This window comes from Mustela lutreola, chromosome 3 (assembly GCF_030435805.1).
Source record: "Mustela lutreola isolate mMusLut2 chromosome 3, mMusLut2.pri, whole genome shotgun sequence".
NCBI classification, from domain to species: Eukaryota; Metazoa; Chordata; class Mammalia; order Carnivora; family Mustelidae; genus Mustela; species Mustela lutreola.
In genome coordinates, this window is record NC_081292.1 from 143033246 (window position 1) to 143056077 (window position 22832).

Sequence of the window (22832 nt, forward strand, 5' to 3'; positions counted from 1 at the left end):
GATTCCAGGCAGTTGAATATTCATAACAGGGAACTTGCGAGATAACATAGATGAAGGTAACAGGAGATTGCCAATGTGATTCTGTAAAGAGCTTGGCATAGCAAACGAGAGATCCACCTGCATTTTCTTGAGTAAGACCACCATGGTTTAAAAATCTCAGAATCCCACCTCAAACTAACTTAAGCTATACAATTGCTACTCAACAAAGGTTGTGGAATTAATGATCACAATAATAACTAACATTTATGGGATTTTGACCATGCAATAGATAGTTGCAGCAAACATTTTTCATTGATTCATTCATTTAATCTTCACAATAATGGGAATCAGAAATATTCTTAGTGGCCCCATTTTATGCATGAGGAAACTGAGAAGCAGCAGAGTCACACAAGTCCCCCAAGTTACACAGATCAGAAATGTCAAAGCCAACTTTTGATCCCAGGCAGGCCAGCTCCAGAGCCCACACACATGACTTCCACCCCCAACCAATTCCCAGAATATGTGACTTTTTTAGGTGACCAATCAAGAAAAAGTGTTATCCTTTGCCTTTATTTTGGTATGAGTTGGAGTCATGGCTTTCTCATTGAAATCACAAGGTAGTAGTGGTCAATGGGACAGTGTCCACCTGTGATGTTCCAAGGAAAGTCTGATGGCGTTCATTCTTAAAATCTCTCTCTGTCAAGGGGCACCTGGGTGGCTCAGTCAGTTAAGTGTCCAACTCTTGATTTCAGCTCAGGTCATAATCTCAGGGTCGTGAGATCAAGCCCAGCATTGTACTCAGCAGGGAGACTGCTTGAGATTCTCTCTCCTTCTGGCCCTTCTTCCGCTTGCTCTCTCTCTTCAAATAAATAAATGCAACTTTCCTTAAAAAAAAAAAAAAAGAATCTATATCATTCAATATCAGTATTAGGTAGACAGAAAGAGTTAGAGTGTATTTCCTCAATTTTTATATGCTAATAAGTTTCGTAAAGTGTTAATATCTTGGAAGACAATGGGAATTCAAACCAACGCTCAGAAAATGGGGGAAATTATTCCATAAAAACTATTCAATTCACTTACGCTGTTCCAGAGATGTTTATTCATCCCAGTGCCAAAATCAGCCATTCCACGTGGCATGTGCTCTGACAGACTCACATGCCCAGCACAGGCGACTGGATGTGGATGAACACCTGACCTGGGAAGGCTGGGTTGACACGCTGGGTCACAGTCCATCCAGGACTGGAGCAGGCCTATCAGACGCTAGCTCCTGGGAGTTTGCTCTGGACAACAGAGTGACACAGTTGGTAATGGTAACTTAAAGTTGACGAGTTATGAGGTAGGGAAAGGAAAGGAGAGGCCTTTTGGCTTCACGTGCACACAAGCCAAAGCTAGGAGGGAGCTGAGGAAGCTGGTCCATGGAGAGAGGAGAATGAAGAAATAGAGAGTGAAAGAAAAAGGGAGGGAGAGGGACATACACAGACGAATGCGAGATATCCGAGCGTGGCTGTGCTTTGTCCTCCCGCAGATTCTGGCGGCTCTTAGGTTCCACTGTGTGCCACGGGTACTCTCACAAGTCCCGTGGCCTTAGAACTCAAGAGGGGCTTTGTTCCTTGCAAACTGAAAAACCGAACCTGAAAATCAAGTGAGTGAAAAGCAATTCACTTCTGGACAAAAACCTCTCTATACTCCAAAACAGGTTAAGGCACTAGAGATATATAAAAAGAAGAAGGAAAATGACTTGAAATTAAGAAAAATTTACCTATGCAAAACCATTGTTTAAAAAAAATACAATACTGACCTATAGGTCAAGGGATATAGTATATAAAAATCATAATTTTTTAAGAGGTAGATTTTTTAAAACATTCTGTTGTCTTTTAACTAAATCTTACTTGGCACACACTGTCATTTTTGCCACCCTTTAAAACAAAAAAAGGTAGAGAGATATAGATCTCCTGGCGAGAGTTCCAAGAGTAATTAAATTTATTAAATTATGATTACATGAAGCTAGGAATTTAGGAAGTTTAGGAATTGGGTCTCTTTGGTCTAGAGAGAAGAAAGTTAAGGAGTGACTTTTGTCTTCAAAGATATGGAAGCTTTTTATTCACAATTATGACTTGTATTCATAAAAAGTAGGAATGAACTTTGGTTAAAGTTCTCTGTTAAACAGGAGGAAGAGTCTGTACATAGGCTACAGAAAGTCAAGGACTGTCCTGTCCTGGAGAGATGTTCAAGAAGACATTTAGGAAACACGTGGAAGTCTTGCATGGTTGACAAATAGAACTCAGTAACATCTTTGGGTCTGAGCTGCCAACCATTGTTTAATGACCATGCAGAAGTGCCCTGGGAGGCCATGGGTCAGAGAAGAAGGAAGAAATAGAAATAGAAATAGAAGAAAAAGAGAGGAAGAAGAAGAAACAAGCAGACAGGGACGTATGTCAGAAGAAGTGGTCAAGTTAGCATTCGCTTTTCAGATGATGTTCAAAGTGACTCTCTGCTCTCTTATTTCATATAGCATAGTATGTAACAGGATGGTTTGTCACTGAACCACATCCTGGATTAGAAGTGACCCAAGTTGAGCATGACGTCTACAGTGGCTAAGAGTTTAGGCACTTCACATGCAGTTGCCCTGCCTCCCTCTCCACCAGACCTCCCTGGGGAGACGCCTAAGAGTCAGGCTACAACTGACTTACCAGCTGCCTTCAGGAACCCACATGAGAACGGCCCCCACCGGAGCTTTGACCAGAATATCAGCTATGGCGCCGCCCCGCACTTCCCGAGCTATGCACAGCTCTGCCTCTGGGCAAAGGTGTCACTTGAAGGACAGCGGGTGTCCTTGCTGAGGAGGAGAAATAAAAGGCACCTATGTCCCCATGTTAGAGCTTGGAGGACTGAATCCTAATTCTGAGTCAGTGTTTATTTCATGAGAAACCTGGAGTGTACCACTTTCCTTGGTTCTCCATTTCTGTTCCTATAACCCAGGGTAGGCTGACTTTTCTTCGATGATATAGCGGGCTACATAGGATGTACACATACCTGACTGAATTGCTGTGCTTAATTAAAGTTAGGCTCTTGGGGCGCCTGGGTGGCTCAGTGGGTTAAGCCTCTGCCTTCTGGCTCAGGTCATGATCCCAGGGTCCCGGGATCGAGCCCTGCATCGGGCTCTCTGCTCAGCGGGGAGCCTGCTTCCTCCTCCTTCTCTGCCTGCCTCTCTGCCTGTTTATGATCTCTGTCTGTCAAATAAACAAATAAAATCTTTTTAAAAAATGGAAGTTGGGCTCTTGAAGAAAATTGGGTTTTTACCAATGAGAAAGAAACTGGTACTTCTATCCTACGTGCCCTGGGCTGAGTGTGAATCCAGTTCATGTTTCATAGGGAATGAAATTATTCTAAATAAAAACAATGTTTTTAAAAAATTAAAATATGACTCACACGCTCGCTCGAAAAGCAACTTAGACAATAGATGTGTCTAAAACAGAAAGTGACATTTCCTACCCAGTCCAGTGCCACTCCCTGAGGTAAACATTGTTAACAGTGGGGTTTACATCCTCCCTTTTATGCGTGTAGGAACATGTTTATAAATATTTGGCTTTCAAGCCTTGCATGATTTAAGGAGCTCCTCATTAAAGATCATAGGTCAAACTCCCTCTTAGTGATGCATTAAGCCCTACTTTGGGGACCCTGAAAATTAATAATAAGTATGGAAGAGGGCAACCTGGCTTACTGTGACTAGCTTGGGTGGGTTACTCCCGACAGGCAAATAAGTCAACTCTGGTCATTTAAAAACAGGACTCCAACTCTCACTAGAGTTTATCATAAGAACTGTGGAACTGAAATTAGTTCCCAGTGCTATTGTGCTGAGCTGTAGGAAGGCTGCAAGCATGAGAAAGCTCTATTTCGTCCTAAACAGTTATCTTGTTTAACATTCATGAGGAATCTACTTGACACAGTCTCTCTGGAATTCTGTGTTCTCTGGTGATTTCTTTTGGCTACACTAGTAACTATGGCGAGGCGATGTTCCCCTGATATTTGGGAACTTGCTCATAACTTGGTCTGATTGGAAGGAACATTCTCTCTAGTCTCACTATGACTAAGGCAAGTGCATGCCCAGTACCTGAGGGCTGTGTCTGCACATGCCGCTGTGAGGCCTCGGAATCTGAGGTACTATTTATCCGAAGGGCTGCCTGGCTGCCAGGCCCCCGGCAGCTGCTCAGGAAGAAGCGACACCTGGACTAGGGAAAGAACAGTCACTCCCCATGGTAAGCACTCACCCCGTACAGGTCTCTAATCAGAAGTGGACAGCACCCTTCAGGCTAACTCCTGGCTCTCGTGGTCTCAGACAGGCTATTAGCTTTCACTGAGTCCTTTGTAGATGAATAGGACACACGGGGGATAAGGTACAGGGAGTGTGTATTTAACACAAGTGCTCCACCAGGTTCTGAGCATTGTGGTCTGAGATACCAAGGAGTCCTGTGTAGCCAGAAAAGAAAAAATGTCAAGTCTCAGTGATTGTTAGAGCAAGCCAAGGGCTAAGCAATTTGTGTCATTACCACTCAATTTCCCTCTCAATGAGATACAAACAACTTTGACTACTAATCTAAATTTCACCACGGTTTTCTCGTGCTTCCCAGTGCTGTTGCTGCCTCAATTTCTCGTTCTGCAGAGGAGGGTTAGCAGTGCCTATCTCCAAAGGAAGATCGATTAGTTTGTGCCTGAGATGGGTGCTGAAAATATGGGTCAATGGTCACAAAATCTATTTACCATATTCACAAAGAGCTGCCTCCTTTCTTCTGTTACTCTGGAATTTTTTTTTTTTTTTAAATCAATTACTACTTGAAACGAAGGCAATGTTTCTCAACCTAAGATTTCTGAAAGAATTATTTTTTTTTAAGATTTTTATTTATCCATTTGACTGACAGAGATCACAAGTAGGCAGAGAGGACGGCAGAGAGAGAGGGGGAAGCAGGCTCCCCGCTGAGCAGAGACTTGATGCGGGGCTCGATCCCAGGACTCCCGGACCATGACCTGAGCCGAAGGCAGAGGCTCTAAACCACTGAGCCAACCCGGCACCCCTGAAAGAATTATTTTTTAAGATATATTTATTTATTTTAAAGAGAGAGAGCATGAAAGTGGGAGGAGAGGCAGAGGGAGAGAATCTCAGGCAGACTCCCCACTGAGCACAGAGCCCAATGTGGGGGCTTGATCTCATAATGCTGAGACCGTGCCCCGAGCTGAAATCAAGAGTCAGAAACTTAGCCACTTGAGCCACAGAGGTACCCATGAAAGAATTTTTTAATTTGGGGTTTTCTTTTAGCTTATGATCTAAGAAAAGTAATACAAGAGGGTTCTGCACCATTGGGATGACAACTGCTTGTGACCAAACCTATCTTTTGAGTTCAGCGCCTGCATTTGTGCTTCTATGAGACTCAGCACTAAACTTCAGTGTTGTATACAACACCATACACGAATTGTATACAAGGCAATGTACAAACTTCATTGGACAACCAATATAATGGATCGATGGATAAAGCTTCAAAAACTGTAAACCTAAAAATAACAGCAGTGACAATAGGAAGCCTCAAACAATTTTCCTTCATTTCCAAGACTGTAAGAGTCAAGTCAACTAGGGAAATGTATAACAACTAAACACATCTTTCCATCATTAAACCCAACATCAGCAATTTAGTGTCCATAAAAATACCATCTATGGCTCATCTGGATTTTACTGGTTTTATAAGTATGGATGTTTAATTGATACATCCATTCTGGTATTATGTTTGCCTAACATTCATAAACCTGGTTTTGTGTGTGCTTATATTTAAGGAATGTTACATTAAAAAAATAATTTGAGTCATCACTTGAGCTAATAAGAATTTTTCCATGAACAGCATCAGTCTGTAAATTAATTTGGAAAATGCCTAAGGCATTAGCTGCAGTTTGGTTTGTTAAACAGAAAATTTCATTCAAATGTCAGCTGTTCAAAAGGAATTTTGTCTGGAACTCTCAAGTAGAGGTTTAAAGCTAGTGGATCTTCCTAACATTGTTCGAAGTTTTCTTTCCAGTGCACCTGTATTCATACAGTCACTTATACACCCATCAAACATTGAATACCTTTACTACGTACCCTGCAGGCATGAGAATGAGGAATATGATATTATTTTTACCCTCAGGGTCCACAGCATAGTTGATAAACTGGAAAAAAAAATACCCAGTAGTAATTTATATTTGCCTGGGAGGTGAGAAGCCTTTTTGGGAAGGAAAAGCCCAATTATATGTGTTCACTCCTGAGCATGCCTACTCAGTTGGTGGGATGACCAAATATGTTGATTCCTGTCCTAGTCAACTGTTCCCATGATAGTACCATATTGCTTTGATCAAAATAACCTTATGATACATTTTTAAGCCTGGGAAAGTCCTACATCATTATTCTACTTTTTCAGGATTTTCCTAGATAACTCTTAACAGGGATTTTTTTTTCTTTTTTTGATGAACATTAGAAGATTTTTGTGAAGTTCTCCATAAAATCCCCTTAGCATTCTCATTATAAATTTGTTAAAAACCAAAGCTTAATTGGAGGAGACTGACTTACTAAAGGGTATTATGTCTATACTGGTAGTAAAATAGAACGTCTTTCTTCATGGATTCAAATCTTCTCTTACTTGTCTCAAAAAGGAAATGGGTTTTTTTCCTACAGATAGATCTAGCATATTTCTATTCCTATATAGTTTGTGTTTTGTGTGTGTCTAAGTCTTATTGTGAATAAAATCTGTGTTTTTATATTTCCCTTTATCACTCTCATAGAGGAACAGTCTTGATCTACACAATTATTTCATAACTAATCCTCCTAAATGCTTATTTGTTCTGATAACTGAGTACTTTCAAGTCTTTTTACCTGAATGCCCTCAATGGCAGATGCCAATTTTTTTTTTCTTTTCTTTCTTTTCTTTTTTTTTTTCTTTTCCCTGCTGAGTAGAGAGCCTGATGTGGGGCTCGATCCCAGGACCCTGGAATCATGACCCGAGCGGAAGGCGAGGCTTTAACCCACTGAGCCACCCAGGCACCCCGGCAGATGCCATTTTAACTGATGCTTACTAACTCAACATCTCTTTCCATCTCACATTTGGCCAATATTCGCATTTGATTCCTTACTTCAGTACTTGCTGTAATAGAAATAAATTTGGTGATACAATTTTATTCATACAACTGATTCTCGAGGATGTCGTGGCAAACATAGTTCCCAGGATGTTTGGTCCAATTTTGTTTTCTTGTTGCTTCTCTTGATTTAGACAATCTTCTTCTAGTAGACAGTCTTTCGATTTTAAAATAAGGATTATTATATATATATATATATATATATATATATATATATATCTCACAGAATACTTTGTTCTAAAACAGCAATATAACAGGTTCTTAACCTTTAAACTATACTTGAGTCCAGTGCCTTAAGTAAACTCCGAATTTAGTGGTAACATCAAATAATAACACTGTTTCATATTTCCAAACAGTGACAGGTCAGAAGCAAAAATCCGGTTGCTAATTGGCTGTGTCTGTGCCATGTTCAACTCCAGCAGAATTTTGACATTTTTGTTCTGCTTGCTCACTACTCTGGCCCAAGGAAATGAGTTGGATGAGTGCCCTTCTTTCTTATTCAGAGATGCCACAGATTAATTTTAAAGACTTCCTTTCATCTACATAACAGAATGGGTTCAGATAGCCTTTTAAGCTATTATCTGCAGTTTGGAACTTTGTGCTGGAAAGTCATAGCAGTTATACAAAAGGGGTCTGTTAGAAACACTGAACAATGAGAGTTTGACATTTTTCTCCTTCTGCCTCCAGAAAAGAACCAAAGCAACTATTTTATTGCATCTATGTGTTTCATAAAAGAATGTGGGGTTATATTTATATGCCAGCAAGCTTCATGGAAATGACAAAACTGTGCGGCTTGTTTAAGAAGACACTCTCATTAATCCCTCATTCTCATTGAGTTGGTGGAGGGAAAGTGGAAGCAAATTATTCCATGCGTCCTGCTCGATGCTGAAACCACGTCCTTGTTTAAGTGTAAGAAAAATAAGGAGTCCTGCTTAATCTAGAACGAACCTCAGGCTTATTGTATAGCCAGGGAAGAAGAATAGGAAACAGCATGCAACACATTTAGACTTTTGGCTGAAATGAGCCTACGTAGACGGATATTTTCAACAGAAAGTAAACACACACACACACACACACACAAAATTACAAATTTGCCCTTCCACATAAGTGCTTCTTGTTTGCATTTGTGGGTTTTTTTTTTCCGTTTCCTCTCTTGATTTCATTGATTTTGTGTGAGCCTGCATGTGCAGACATTCTTTGAATATAAATTGCTTTAATTAAAAACCACCTGAGCCAGGAAATTCAGTCCTCAGCTTATCAGCGTGAAGATTTCACAGAAGGGTTTTCACGTCCTGGTTGCCCTTCTGAGGGAGCTGTGATTTTCCAGGACAATCTCTTCTTTGAACCCAACATGAAAACACATCAGAGCTCTTTTTGGAACAAAGAAATATACATAGGAAATAAAGACATTGTTTTATCAAATCCTCATCTTCTACTCTGACGTAAGCTGGCTAGGAAAGAAAGTGTCTCCTTCCAAGAGGAAAGTGGACCAAGTCTGTTTTCTCCATACTTTATCCTGCTCAATTCAACTGGTATGACCACACTGCAGTGTAGACAAAGATCAGCTTCTTATGTCGTACATTTGAAACTAATGTAATGTCCTATACCAATTTTGCCTCAGTTAAAAACAAAAAAAGTAGAAGTAAGCTTCCTCCTTGCCTTCCCTGAAGTTGTGTCCCAGCTTCCCCTCACACATGCAGCCCACGGGTATGCAGCCCACGCATCCGCAGCCATTCAGCTAGTGGGAGTCACTGGCTGGATGGACGGGGTTGGGTCTGAACTCCTTGGCCAAGACTGCTTCTGGCACAACATTAGTCATATTTATTTAAGCTCATTCTGCCTCATTCTGCGATGAGGAGGAGTTTTGCTGTCCGAATCTGGGCTGCTCAGAACAGTTAGAGGAGAGCAACCACCCCCTCCTATCATCTCAGGCCCCAAAGGAAGCCTGGAGGAGACAGGCCCATGGTACACTTGTCTACGTGGTGTGCTCTGACACACATGATGTGTTTGTGGTGGCCCTCCAGCTTGCCGCTGTATAGAGCCAACAGACCAACTCCTTCTTATCCCTTTCAGAGCTCACTCATTACCCCAAACAATCCCTTTCCACCCGCAGCTGCATGTTCACTCAGCTGCATGTTCATGGTGACAAAGTCCTTGCTGCATCCTGTTGTCTCTGGGAGTCTTTCCAGTACCTTCCTTCAGGAGTCTCCCTGGTTTCCTCTCCCTTCTAGATTCTCTACTTGGAATCCAGCTCTTGCTTTCCATGTACTAGTGTGGACTTGAGACAGCCTTGCCCCACATTCATTTTTAGACACAGACTCCAGCCCCCACACACCTCCACCACCAGTCTGAGGGCCTAAGACCCCAGCTCAGCTCAAAGACGTGGGGCCCTTCTGCAAGGCACATCTCAGAACAAAAATAATTATGGCTGTGTGGTACACCGACTGCCCAAATCGTACTCGTGGTCTCTCGGAGCTTGTTCTCATTCTCATATCAAGAGTAAGAACAGGGGCGCCTGGGTGGCTCAGTGGGTTAAGCCGCTGCCTTCGGCTCAGGTCATGATTTCAGGGTCCTGGGATCGAGTCCCGCATCGGGCTCTCTGCTCAGCAGGGAGTCTGCTTCCTCCTCTCTCTCTCTGCCTGCCTCTCTGCCTACTTGTGATCTCTCTCTGTCAAATAAATAAATAAAATCTTAAAAAAAAAAAAAAAGAGTAAGAACAGTCTGGCCATGCTACTTAACAGTCTGGTACCTGGGGACATTTAAGGAACATCCAAACCAAGTGTTGACAAAAGACACGTGGCTTAGTTCATATTCAAGGAGCAAGCACTCCAGCAGATACAAACAAAAGAGTGTATAATAATTGACCACTTTGAAACAGTTTCATTAAAGCGATCTATGTTTAAAATGTTTTTTTATACTTACTTAGCACCTACTTAATAGACCGCAGAACAAGGTGACAGATACCAGGAATTAATAAAGACACAGTCAGTTACCACAAGGAAGTATACAATGCAGGGCAGGAAATAAGACACACAAACCAAGAGCAATGGCACTCTACCAGGTGTGTGCTCTGGGCACAACAGCAATCTGCCGCAGAGCTTAAGGGACTTTAAGGAAGGCATGGGTCATTTCCCAAACATTTATCAAAGGCCTACTGTGTTCCTGAAACTAGGAATAGAGTTAAAACACAGTTCCTGGGGCACCTGGGTGGCTCCGTTTGTTGAGTGTCTGCCTTCGGCTCAGGTCATGATCCCAGAGTCCTGGGATCGACCCCCATGTTGGGCTCTCTGCTCAGTGGGGAGTCTGCTTCTCCCTCTCCCTCTGCCTGCTCCACCTCATGCTCGCTCTCTCTCAAAAATAAATAAAATCTTAAAAAAAAAAAAACCCACAGTTCCTGTTTTCAAGGAGCTCCCTATCTACTGGCAGAAAGCAAGATACACAGATGAATGCCAAACAATGTGATATAGGGCACACCAGGGAGATATAAGAAATACCATGGAACTCAGAGAAGGGGCTCTAAGCATAGGTACTCATGACAGATACCTGAGCAACCAGGTCTGACTCCAGAAGTAATTAATTGGTTCCATAAATGGCTACACCAGCTGATGATGAAAGAGCCCTGGCCCTAGGCTGGGCTGGATGGCCAGAAAATTTCCTGGAGGAAGTAGTGCCTGATCAGACACTTTTAAGTAGAAATTGATCAGGCAAGGGCATTTCAGACAGAGCTAACAGCCCGTGCAAATGCTTAGTGGGGTGAGCACAGTACCCTCCCGGGAGAATTGGTGTGCCTTCACCAAACACCCCTGCGCCCTCCATGAGCACCCAGGCCACACACACCCAAAGGAGTTTATCAGAGGATGCCCTGTGAAGTGAGGCAGCCTGCTTGTTGAAACCATCTAGAAGCCATTGGAGGAGACATTTGACAATTGGCAAGATTGAAAACAATAGTACACACACACACACACACACACACACACACACACACCACTGCTGTTCATAACCAGAAGCCCAAAATATACCCTGGATGTTGAAGACCAACCTCTGAGGCAAGCACAAGAAGGGGAAAACTGGTAAATAAAGAAAAGCAGACCGCAGATAGAGGGTAGACACAAGAAAACTACCTACCTCAAGAAAGGCTTTTAAAAAAATGCCCAAAGGGGAGATAAAGAGGGAAGATTAAGCTATAAAACTGCTCCAACAATAACATAACTTGGTACTTAAGAGGAATTGATAAGACTGAATGCAAAAATGAGAATTAAATGGAAAATGAGTAAACCCAATGTTGTAAGTATAGTGAGCACCTGCTGTTTCTCCCTGCCCACGCACCCTTATTCATCTGTATTGGAATCTCCCCTTCCTATGATAGTACCTCAAAAGCCATGAGGCTCGAGGCTGGGATTAAGCTCACCCTCCAGGCCCCTCCTCCACCACATGTGACCCCAGAGTGTCTGAGGTGGCCCATTCACTCCAGCTTCAGCCATGGGTTCACAAGTTCACAAGTGATTCTTTGCCAGGACTTTCTGGTAGAGTTTCGTTTGTTTTGTTTAAAAGATTTTATTTTATTTCTTTGAGAGAGAGCAGGAGCTGGGGGGGAGGCGCAGAGGGAGAGAGAGAAGCAGACTCCCCACTGAGAAGGAAGTCGGATATAGGCTTGATCCCAGGACCTTGGATCATGACCTGAAATGAAGGCAGATGCCTAACCGACAGAGCCCTCCAGGTGCCCCTCTGGTGGAGTTTAACGAAGGACCTCTTCCTCACTGGGAGCTGGAAGCAGGTTGCATGTAAGCCTTGGGATGCCAGAAATCATGCACTAGTGGTGAGAGGGTCCTGGTGACATTCATTTCAGCTTCTAGAGCTGATATTCATTCCTGGGTTTCTCTGTTATTTGAGAAAATTCTCATTTTCACTCGAGCTCATTTGAGTTGGAGTCTGTTGCTTACAAACCAGAAGGTCCTGATTAACTCAAGAAGACTTTCAGTCACCAGCATAATGTTTCAAGTGACAGGCATTCTGGCCAGTTATTAAAGACATCCTTACATGACTAGACCTGACATATTAAGCTCTCACAAATGGAAATATTGGGAGTGAGAGCTAGGTAGAGGTCCCAGAAAGCACTTGGTTCTGCTTTATCAAAGAATTTCTGGTCCAGAAAGTTCATGCCAACAAAAAGCATTTTACATAAGTCAGAAACACTGCCTAAATTTCTACCTTCACTCCATGAAAATGTACTGAGCAGGCCCAGGACCAGGCACTACAGGCACTACACCCAGTGCTGGGGAGACACAACACTGCGTCCTTGCACAGAGAAACTCACAGCCTGGGAAGATGGGTCTGTGAACATGAGCAGAGTAAGAGCTATAATCCAGGATAGACAAAGTGCTGAGGGAGCCCACAGGGGGAAGTAAACAGCTTCCTTCCATCAGAAGGAAAAACAACCCATTCTACTTCAGGGGACAATAGATCACCAGTCGCTCACCCACCTCGTTCACTTTAAACATATTCAATATGGCAGAGAAGAATGCCTCAAGCTTTGAGACGTTTCCACACTCAGGTGAAAGAAAGGGCACCTAGACTTGTTAGTCGAGTCCCTGCTCTGGGCCAGGCACAGATGCCTGATCTACGTTACCTCAGAATAGATGGCGTGCTGTGGCGCAGCGCTGCCAGGGTTTTGACAGGCTCTGAGACCATCACGAGAACAAATTCAACAGCTAATCTGACAGTAGTGGTCATTGAAATACTGTTGGCTCCAATAAAATGAAAGGGGTCGCCAAAGAAGTCAGTAATTTCTTTGAAATTACTGAATATTAATTTCAGTAATATTTTAATGTCAAAAATCAAAAATAAATATCAAAATTTTAAATAAAGATGGGCTCAGGACCTGTGTTTGTGTGACTTGTCCTCACTTGCCTTATTCCAGTTCCAGTCTTGCTCTGGAGATGGTGGCTCTGTGCACCTCTGTGCATAAGTTTTGTCATCTCCTGTCTGCCTTCCTGTCCCAAACAGCAAAACAATCCTTAAAATGGCTGTGGCTCGTGTGTCCGTATCTGGGAACACCAAAATCACATGAGGCCAGAAACTGCCTAAAAGCTGTGCCTCCTTAGGTTGGGGAGGAGAGGCAGGGAAACCCATCCTGGACCCAATCTAGGTTGGAAGGAGAAGGAAAACCAGCATGGATCATGGAACCCTGTCTTCACTAACTGAGATAAGGGGGGTGAGGGGACTGTCTGGCCTGTAAGAAAGCCTCCCTCACCAGGATTATTGGAAACATCAGAAACATCAGACCCTCTCTAGTTCCCTGACTAGCCATCACCTCGGGAGTTTTGAAGACAGCTTTGAGTGATGAAATGCATGCCATCTCCCCTGTTTCTCCTCTCAGTCCCTTAATCCAGCCTCGTGTTCTAGGAGAGAGACCCTGGGGTCCAGTATCCCAGTGGTAGAACTGTCCTCGTTGAGCTCCATGCAAAGCAAAAAGAATGAGGCAGAAGTAAAATGAAAAAACAAATGGACTTCCAACTCAGGTTTGGGTCTCTGAAGAGACTGGGACCTAAGATTGAGCCAAATTCAGCTAAACCATCAATTTTTTCACGTATACATCGAAGGTACTCTTTCTTGCCTTGCTGTGTGAAGGCGTTCCTAAAGAATGAAAACTACAAAACAAAATGGGCTTCAGATACAAGAAATTATTCTCTGTGTTTAACTAGAGAATTTTTCAAGAGTTATTTTGTATTTGTTTTTATCATTCTTTTTATATACTTTTAATTTAACAAAAGGGTAGGGGACTTCTTGGCATTAACCATGATTTGCAATGATGGAGGAAGCATGCCACTTCATTATCTATATTAAAATAATCAAAATAGTGGGGCACCTGGGTGGCTCAGTGGGTTAAAGCCTCTGCTTTCGGCTCAGGTCATGATCCCAGCATCCTGGGATGGAGCCCTGCATCGGGCTCTCTGCTCAGTGGGGAACCTGTTTCCCCTCCTCTCTCTCTCTCTCTGACTGCCTCTGTCTACTTGTGATCTCTCTCTCTGTCAAATAAATAAATAAAATATTTAAAATAATCAAAACAGCTACTATTTATGTGCCACACACCATGCTATGTTTATAAATATTACTGCCTTTAAAGGTAGGGTATTTCTTTTAATAATGGAGTTCAAAGAAAGTTAAAGGGAATTTATGTATCTTCTGTATATTAGGCAAATACTTTGGCAAATACTTCTGGATGGAGACATGAGCATACAGGCTTTTTCCTTCTGCATGCGTAAGGCCTCATAGGACTACTTCATGTTATCTTGGGAGACTTTAGAATTTTACTTGTAAGAAAGAAAGCCAGTTTAACCAATAATCTTATTACATCACCACCAAAAGTTAACCCGGTCTCTGAACTCATAGCATTTCCTCTCCTGATACCTGGAAACCATGCAGTTTTTAAAATATTTTGACTCTTGGTGGTCTCACTTTTCCTAGAAAGTCACCGAAACGCCCTGAGGTCGTTCATGCGAAGCAGTCATTCAAGTAACATGTAGTTGGGGCACCTGGGTGGCTCAGTGGGTTAAGTCTCTGCCTTCAGCTCAGGTCACGGTCTCAGGGTCCTGGATCGAGCCCCACATCGGGCTCTCTGCTCAGCAGGGAGCCTGCTTCCCCTGCCCGCCTCTGCCTGCCTCTCTGCCTACTTGTGATCTCTGTCTGTCAAATAAATAAATAAAAATCTTTTTAAAAAAATAACGTATAGTTAAGACCTACTATGCACTAAGAACTACAGGCTGTTAGTGGCTGAACGTATAGGAATAAACAAGGCACAATTCCCACCTTCAGGAGATCATTGTCAGATGAAAAAGTACACAAGGGATTATGATACGTAGTGACTCGTGACACAGACAAAATTCTGCGCCAGGTGCTATGAGCAGATGAAGGGAAAAAGCACGAAATCCATCATCACAAAGCCCAAGGAGCGCTTTCCGACTCGAGAGAAAGATCGATGACCAAGTAAGAAGACGACCCAGGAAGAGTGGTGTTTGGGAACCTTACCAGGAAGTGTGGATTATCACACTCTTGAGAGGCGTCCGTTTCACCCCTGTGTGCAAGTCTTCTGGAGTCAGATGGTGAAATCAATCACGGGGGCGTCGGGTTTCAGAGCCAGCTGGGAAGAACTGGCCAGATTCCACTTCTAGGGAATGGCCTGGGAGGGGCGGCTCTGGGGGATAGGCATCTCACGCTATTTGCGGAAACCCCTTTCAGCCTGAGCTGTAGGCAGCAGCTGACTGCATTAGGACCACCCCCCCAACACCCCCAGGCCTTTCCCAGATGTCCCGCTCAAACCCCTGCACCCCACCCCCGGAAGCCATTGAGTCTGGGAAAGGAAAGTCTCTTAAGGAAAAGAGAGAGAAAGAGAGCACAACAGAAATTCTCAAATGAGTTAGAAAAATGAATTCCCCATCTTGCTAAGCCCAAGAGGATCCATTTAGGAGACTGAGGCTCCCAGAAGGCTATAATTTCTTCCCGATGAGCCTTTCATTTTGACCACATTTCCATGAAATAAAAGAACTGCCATCCATGTGGACTCAAGTTACTTGGAGATAGCCCCCTACCATTCTTGCCGATAATCATAATTAGTTTCCCATACGTGGCATTGGAAGGCTGTTGACTACTGACACCACATGCAAGGAGGAATTTGCTCACTGTAGAAGAGCTGTCTGAGGCCCAGACAGATGAACTGTCTGGGTAGACTGAGGTGTAGAAGACCATAGCTGAGCTCTGGACTCCTATCTGAGGACTTTGGTCCAAAGGTGTCTTGTATATGTAAAGGTTCTCTCCTATATAATAATATGGAAGAAGAAAGAATGATAGTGTTTACATTGTGAAAGATTTTCTTACATATTCACCAGCATTTGTATACTTTATTTTTTCCTTGGGAAAAATAAGGTTAAGGTTGGTGTCTTCCTGGCTATCAGCTCAGTCCCTTTCTGTGGTTCGGGTTCTTCAGGTCAGGATGAACAGCCCTAAAGTACAGCCTGAGAGATCTATTCGCACTTCCCAGTCTCCTCACATCTGCTGTGGAGGGGCCGCCTGGATGCCTCCCAGGGCAAGTCCTCCTGAGGGAAGGGAAGAGAATACCACCCAAAGAGCTCTGTGAGTTCCTGCCATCTCCAGTGTGCTTGTGTTCCGAGGCTCTGGCAGAGACCATCGTTGGAATTTAGCAAGAAGCCTGCAGAATAATTACTGTTCCTATGAGGCTGACAGCTGGTAAGGACTCATTAGGGAGTGTCAGTTTTCCATAGGCAACTGCATTTCTGAGAAAAGGGCCTGACCTTGGGGGGGTAAAACCCCACAAAAACAACAACTATTTCTATTTCAAGAGAACAAGTTGTTGACTCTGAAGTGACAAGAGAGTTTACAAACCCTTTAATGGCCCACTTCTGGCTCGTTCCATCCACTCTTAAGACTAAGATGTGGGTCAGGACTATAAAATAAGCACTTGATGAACCTTCCTTTCCCCCTCTCCCAACACAAGCTGGGAACATAGTGAAGGGTTTCAGGAATTCCTCACAGTCATGGAGGAAGTTGGGGAGACTTGGTTTTGAAAGATGAGACTAACCCGTTATGACGCACATCTGGATATCTGTTCGTCAGCTCATCGTGTTTGGGGATACCAGTAAGTGCACATACAGTGGCTGGTGTTTGGAAGAAATGAAAGAGGCGTCAGATGACCATCCCTGCCCTGTAGCAGCATACCGTCTGGAATGAGACCTACCCCTTTCAGCAAAAAAGACCAAATTACAAGCTCTACACATAATTCAGATCTAGTATGGCATACACTACAGGTTAGGGACCAGAGAGGTCACCAAGGGCTGGAGTGTGGTCCTCAGCCTCCCTTTCTTCAGGCCCTCTGTGGATGTTGTCTTCTCAGGAGTCTGCCCCAGTTTTCTTGTTCAGTCTAAATCTTCTACTTCAGTGGTTTCCAAGAACCCACTTTAGGACTCTCTCACTCTCTCAGTTGCTGCTGGATCCACACCCAGTTTGAATGTGCCTAGCGGTGGATCTCCATCTTGGTAGCACATTAGAATCACTTGGGGAGCTTTAAAAACGACCTGTGCCCAAGTCCTATTCCAGACTGACTGAATCAGAGTCCCCAGGAAGGGGGTTTTGAGCATCAGCCTAATGGGCAGCCAGATGGAGAACTACCAACTGAAGCAAGAGAGAGTAATTTGCAGACTCACAGAAGGAAACCAGAGGAAGGGCCCAGTGGAGTTGCCCGAAGGGACAACCAGAGCCAGGACACTGAACACTGTGAAGATCTCTCTGCTCCCCAGCTCACTTCTTCCATGTTTCTGCTACATCTCAGAACAACTCTTCTGTGAGATGGGAATCTCTGGCCTAGCAGCTCTGATTCACACTTTAGCAACTAAAGAGGACAGGGTTTCCTTCTTCCACCTCCATTTTGCACCCTCCAACCCCCCCAATAAAAAAAAAAGCAAAAACTCTGATGGGCCACACAGCTGTCATGTACCACCCCTTGACTTGTGTTGGGATATTATTGTTGGTTCATGTTCAAGTTCTTACCCCTGAGGAGGGGTGCTAGGAAACGGAACATAAAGCCTCACTTCTCAAAGGGAGGGCCACAGATGAGCAATGCAAGCGTTACTAGGTGCTTGTTAGACATAGATATCCTCAGACCCATCTCAGATCTGCTGAGCCTGCTTTCCAACAAGACCCCCAAGTGATGTGTACACACATGAAAGCTTGAGAAGGATGGCTCTAGGCTCTGCATCATTTTCTCCAGTGGGCCAGAATAGGGGTGTTGTTTTCTCTTGGTTTCACATCAAAACCTCAGGAATAGGACACTACCACTCCCCCTTTTCTGCTTCTGACAGCAGCAGAACCCACACCAGGTCTTGCCTGGGTGGCGAGAACCCCAGTCAAGTTCCTTGAGCTGTTTCACATTCCCCTTCTTAAAAGCTGGCCCTGGGGGCTTGTGGGATGGGATCTGTAGTTTGCTGCAAGAGCTGATATGGAAGAGGATGTGGTGCTCAGGGCCAAGCAGGGTCCAGCAGCTGGCGCTTATCAGCCACACCCCACCATCTACACAGATGTGTCCACACTGACCTTCCTGGCTGAGGATGTGTGGGAACTCTGAGCTTCCCATGGGAATAGATGACAGAACAGGGAAGCGAGAAGGTTGATGTAGGTGTGGTGGCCTCCTGCCAGCCACCCCTGAGCACAGAGCCCCAGCACCTCCGCTAATCATCGAGAGGGATTTGTCTCTGAAACCTGGAAGCATGAAAGAAGCACAAACATATCATCTAAGTGTCGCTCTGTTTGCTCAGTGGTACTCTATGTCCTCCATGGGGGTTGCCATTTTTCACCTTGGGGGTGCTCCCTAAGCTCCAAGCCCATCTTCTGTGCCCAGGCAACCAGTTTTTTTCTCTTACTTTTTTCTTCCTCTGTCCATTGCCTTTCCTGCTCCCAGAGGAAAGGGTGAAAATCAGGGGGCATGTGATAAATATTAGTTGAAGAAATAAATAGTTGAATAAATAAATAAGGGAGCTTTTTTCACATTTTCGGAACAGCTGAGATTGACTTTCATCTGCTTTGATGGATAAATAGCTTCGATTCTGGGAAACGACACGGAATGGCCACAAGAGAATCATCATTTCAATTTTGTTTATATCTCTCCTGCATCTCCATCCTCCACAAACAGGAAGTTCTCTATAAATTTGTGCTTGAGAACCTCAAGTTTTTATTCTCCCTCGTATGAGCTGTAGGAAAAGCCTGCCTTTGGTCTCCATGGCCTCTTACCAGCCGTGTCCTTAGGGATGAAGACAATTTCCGCCCCTCCCCCCCCAATCATTTGAGTACTTTCATCCCAAGAAGAGATATATTTCTATCCCCTTATTCTGGAGCAGAATTGGAACGGAGAGCCATCCTAGCTGCTTCCTCCAGGAAGCCACTAGATCTGTCCAAGCCAACACAACTAGTAAGAGCTTCCTGAGTTTGGGTCCAGTTCCTTCTCCTTTCACACCACAGCACAGCCTACTGATGGCCCTGCTATCAGCCCTCAGCTTCGGGACAGCCATGCCGTCACTATTCCGTGACCAGACAGCAGCCTATGAAAGGGCCCCTAAATGTTCCACTCAGTGTCATGGCCTCTAATGGGGGCTGGTGGGAGATGGACAGAGTGGCCAGTGGCCAGTTCTACACCAACCCCAAAGTTACAGACCTGATTTTCCAAAAGCCCATTTTTTTTCTGTCTCCTTGAAGCCAATGCAAGCAGCAGTGGAGAGGATTTTGCTCAGACTTTCCAAAATAACTTCCCTTTGGGCTGAGACCAAGCATATGTAGCTTCAGGCCAAAGGAATATGGAGAAGTTTATGAGCCACTAAAAATAGACGGTTACAACAGAAACTCCCTCCTTCCTCTGCCATTTTCCCTGTTGGCTACACAAGTACGGAGGCCGACTCCAACCAGGAAGGGTGGAAAAAGCAGCACAAGCTCCAAGCTGCAGTGTAATCAGATGGGAAATAAGAAAGACTAGTGCTGTTTCGAGAATAGGGATGACCCAGATCTCACACCTGGACAGTAGAGGACCCATCAGTGTGTCCTCTGGCCCCGAATTCTAACCTCCCACAGCCAGAGAAGGGCAGAGGAAGGACTAACGGCGGGACTGAACCACAGCGAGAGGGGCAAACCCCCCACAGGCCTCTGACCATGTGTAGGATCTTGTCTCTTTGGGGGAATGGAAGCCAGGTGTAACCATGCCATAGATTCAGGAACAATCCAAATCAATTCCAACAGCACTAATGGTTTCTTCGAAGTACGTTTGGCCTGGTTATGCAAACGATCCTTTGGCCTCCGCCTAGACTAGGTCTGTACCTGGCTGCCTTAAAGATTCTATAGGTATGTCATAAAACACCTGAAGTTATACCAAGCAATAAAGCAAAAATAACAGAGGTCTGCAGAAGAGAAGGCAGGTCTGTTCCATCCACTCTGTCCAGGTGGTGGATGGGGCTCTGACGTCATTCTCCCAATACTGATTCTTCCCCAAAGGAATAATTGAAGGTCGAGCATGTTCCAAGCATCCCCTGTGGACTTCTTATTCTTGAACTCTCTTCATATAACTCTGCACTGTTGGAGGATGGCTCCCCGTTCTTTCTGTTTTTAAAGACTCTCAGAGGAGGAGAACCAGAGCCCTCCTTTACTGGCCTTTTTAGTGTTTTAACAGCTCTTTAGAGAAAATAAAGTCATCCTTATTCCTAACTTGAATCCCTCGTGCTGCTGTGTGAATTCATTTCTTCGTGTCTGGGTCTTGGCAAAGATAGGAAACACCTGGTGTCCTTCCTGTGTCTGTTGTACATGTCATCCGGGCTTCCCATTTTCGTCTTTTTTTATCTTCTTATCCATCTCTTCTAAGTCCCCTCTAAACTCTTGTTAGGAAATCTAGCCTTGTTAGGAAATCCAGAAGTAGTCACAATACCTGAAATCCGATACCAGTGCCCCAATGTGAGATTTATGTAATATAAATATTAGATGATATAATTATACATACATACAATCTTTTTTTTTTTTTTTTTTGGACCCACTTCATCCATTTCTTCCACCCCCCACAACCTGCCACTGGCAGCCACTAATCCGTTTTCAGTATCTGTGACCTTGGTTCGGTTGTTTGTTCGTCGTTGTTTTGCTTGATTCCACATGTAAGAGAGATCGCATGGCATTTGTTTTTCTCCGTCTGACTTGTTTCGCTTAGCAAAATGCCCTTGAGCCGCTTCCATGTTATGGCAAATAGCAAGATTTTATTCTCTTTTAATAGCTAATATTACATCATGTAAATGTGTACGCCACGTCTTCTTTACCCATTTGTGTAAATGTGTATGCCCGTCTTCTTTACCCAGTGGACACCCAAGTGTCCATTGATGGACACTTCCATATCTTGGCTTATCTTGCTTCCATATCTTGGCTTTTGTAACTAAGGCTGATGTGAATACGGAGAAGCATCTATCTCTTCAAGTGTTTTTGTGTTTTCTTTGTATAAATACCCAGAAGTGGAATTGCTGGATAATATGGTAGTTCTATTGTTAATTTTTTGAGGAAACTCCATGCTGTTTTCCCCTGTTGCTTCACCAAGTTACACTTTCACCAACAAGGCACAAGAACTCCCTTTCCGTTCCATTCTTGCCAACACTTGTTATCTCTTGCCTTTTCAATAACAGCCATTGTGACACGTGTGAGGTAATATCTTATTGTGGTTTTGATTTACATTTCCCTACTTTTGTCCATCTTTTCATGTACCTGCTAGGCATCTGTATTGTCTCTTTTGGAAAAATGTCTACTCAGATCTTTTGTTTATTTTTTTAATTAGATTGTTTTTTGTTTTTGTTTTTGCTTTTTGCTGTTGAGCTGTATGAATTCTTTACATATTTTGGGTATTAGCCCCTTATCAAATATATGATTTGCAAATATTTTTCCCATTCGGTAAGTTGCCTTTCAGTCTATTGATGGTTTCTTTTGCTGTGCAGATGCTTTTGAGTATGATGTAGTCCCACTTATTTATTTTTCCTTGTGGTGTCAGATTAAAAAAAATCATCACCAAGATCGATGTCAAGGAGATCACTAGCTGTTTTATTCTAGGAGCTTTATGGTTTCAGGTCTTACATTCAAATCTCTAATTTATTTTGAGTTAACTTTTGTGTTATGGTATGAGATGGTGGTCACATTTCTTTCTTCTACATGTGGCTGTCCAGTTTTCCCAACACCATTTATTGAAGATACTGTCCTTTCCCAATGTGTATTCTTGCTTCCTTTGCCATACATTAATTGACTATACATGTGTGGATTTTCTTTGGGGTTCTCTATCCTATTTCATTGATCTATGTATCTGGTTTTATGCCAATACCATACTGTTTTGATTACTAAAGCTTTGTAACATAGTCTGAAATCAGGAAGGTTGATGCCTCCAGATTTGTTCTTTTTTCTCAAGACTGTTTTGGCTATTCAGGGTCTTTTGTGATTCCATACAAAACTTAGGAATATTTAATCTCTGTGAAAAAAATGCCATTGGTATTTGATAGGGATTACATTGAATCTGTAGATTGCTTTGGGTAATATGGCATTTTAACAATATTGATTCTTCCAACCTATGAACATGGAATATCTTTCCTTTTTTGTGTATCCTCTTCAATTTCTTTAATCGTGCCTTACAGTTTTCAGAATATAAGTCTTTCACCTCCTTGGTTTAATTTTTTCCTAGGTATTTAATTCTTTCTGATGTGATTGCAAACGGGATTGCTTTCTTAATTTCTCTCTCTGATTGTTGTTGGTGTATACAAATGCTACAGATTTTTGTATATTAATTTTATATCTTGCTACTTAACTGAATTCATCTGTTAGTTCTAATAAGATTATATATATAAACTTTAAAAAGGATTTCCATTTGCACTAGCTCATTTGAGCCTTAAAACCAAGATTCTATGAGACCAGTGAACAGCTATTATTATTTCTATTTTGTAGATGAGAAAACTTGGGGAATTGAAGTAAGTTACCCAGGGTCACAAATCTAGGAAGTAACTGAACAAGGAGCCAAACTCAAACCTAATCTCCAGTGCAGGGTCTTTTTCCTGACACCTTCTCATCATCTGTCATGGGTAAATCCTTCATTGTAGAAGGACTGTGAGGACCAGGTCCTTGTCTATGTAGACCAGGCCCCTTCCTCC

The 22832-nt window shown here is 43.3% G+C and overlaps 1 long non-coding RNA gene across 1 annotated transcript in view; it reads right to left on the reverse strand.

Annotated features, from left to right (window-relative positions):
• Positions 1-530: 530 nt before the first annotated feature.
• The window catches only part of LOC131828121 (uncharacterized), a 78734-nt gene continuing 56432 nt past the window's right edge, over positions 531-22832 (reverse strand). Inside the window, exon 2 of the long non-coding RNA XR_009352241.1 lies at positions 531-863. This is a non-coding gene — a long non-coding RNA (uncharacterized LOC131828121). The remainder of the gene's footprint in view (positions 864-22832) is intronic.